Genomic DNA, 1,556 nt, shown 5'->3' with positions numbered 1-1,556 from the left:
AGTTAAAACCAATTTGAACCAGATGGATTTTTGGCTGGCATTCTGTTTCGGCGTTGAAAACTATGATGACACTGGACAGATATGTCCATAGTTTCCAATACTACATTTATTTTTTTTTTTTTTTTTTCGGTAATGAAAAAAGGGTACTCCATGGTAGTGATCATAGCCCTCAGGACAAGCCCCCGTACAATAAACAGTGCTTCCGTAGGATCAATGGGTGATAATAGGCATGTCAAGACTCAAACCCACAATCAGCCAACTCGAATGGTAATGGGTTGAAGGTATTTTCATCACTAGGCTACCAACCCCATTGGTCCAATACTACATTGAATATCACTAAAATGTTCCTTTAATTTGATTATTTCTCAATTATATGATCCATCATGTTGATTTCACCTCTCCTAATTTTCACGTAAATGTTTGTATCCTTCCCTTTCAACCTTATTATCTTCAAACTACAATAATAATAATAATAATAATAATAATAATAATAATAATAATAATAATAATAATAATAATAATAGATTAAAAAAACCGTGAAAACATTAAATTTTTCTCAAAACAAATTTTTAGGTTTAGAAACATTAATTTAACCTAGTGATGACATTATCGACTTGAAAAAACAACATAAAAAACAGATGTTAGAATTGAACCTTATCATATTCGAATGAATATATATATATGTATTATGCATCGGAGTAGGTGACCTTTAGCGGCCGTACAAGATGGAGTTGGTAATGGGGTAGCAACACCAGCCATATGTTGCATGGCATGTTATGTAAGGCTGGAATTTTAATTTCCATAATCTTCAACTTATGAGGTGAGTTCCAACCTTTTTCCTACCATGTCTAGTCAAAATAAAGCAAAAGAAAATAGTAAAAAAAATACACAAATCCTTGAGTAATTATAGACCAATAAATGACAAAATGTGCAATAGAAAAATAGGCCCATGCATAATGCTGTACAATTGAATTAAGTCTAAAATGTTATACTTGAACAGTAAGAGCTGCACCACCCAATGGTCCCATATAATCTGTCACACTAGCAGCCAATATATATATATATATATATATATTTGTTCGCATCCATGGATTGGAAAACAGAAAATAAAGGCAGCCAACTGATACACATTCCAATTGAAGTGGCTTATTTTATAATTTAGGTTGAACATTTTGTCTATTGACGGATGAGATATGACTTGATTGAGAACATGTTAAATGTAGTAACTATCTCAATCAAGGTTATAGTTGTTAATATTAGGATCATTATTGGTCTGATGATATTGATATTGATACGTATATGTTGAATTGATTTGTATCGTTCTGATAGGGCCTATCTGAATCGCTTTTTGGAATTGGCTATTGTATCGATAAAAAGTAAATAAATAAATAAGGGAAAAAGACAGGAATGCTAGCAGGATACCCAGGTATCAGGTATGCTAGTGAATATTGATCGTCAGATTATGATAGTTGAATCTCTGCCTTCTATTTAATGTATTATAACACAATACATATACAACCCTTCCATACTTTATACATACTCTGACCTAACATGTC

This window comes from Macadamia integrifolia, chromosome 6, assembly GCF_013358625.1.
Source record: "Macadamia integrifolia cultivar HAES 741 chromosome 6, SCU_Mint_v3, whole genome shotgun sequence".
Lineage (NCBI taxonomy): Eukaryota > Viridiplantae > Streptophyta > Magnoliopsida > Proteales > Proteaceae > Macadamia > Macadamia integrifolia.
The sequence above is the reverse complement of the archived record's forward strand: the minus strand, read 5'-3'. Positions refer to the sequence as shown.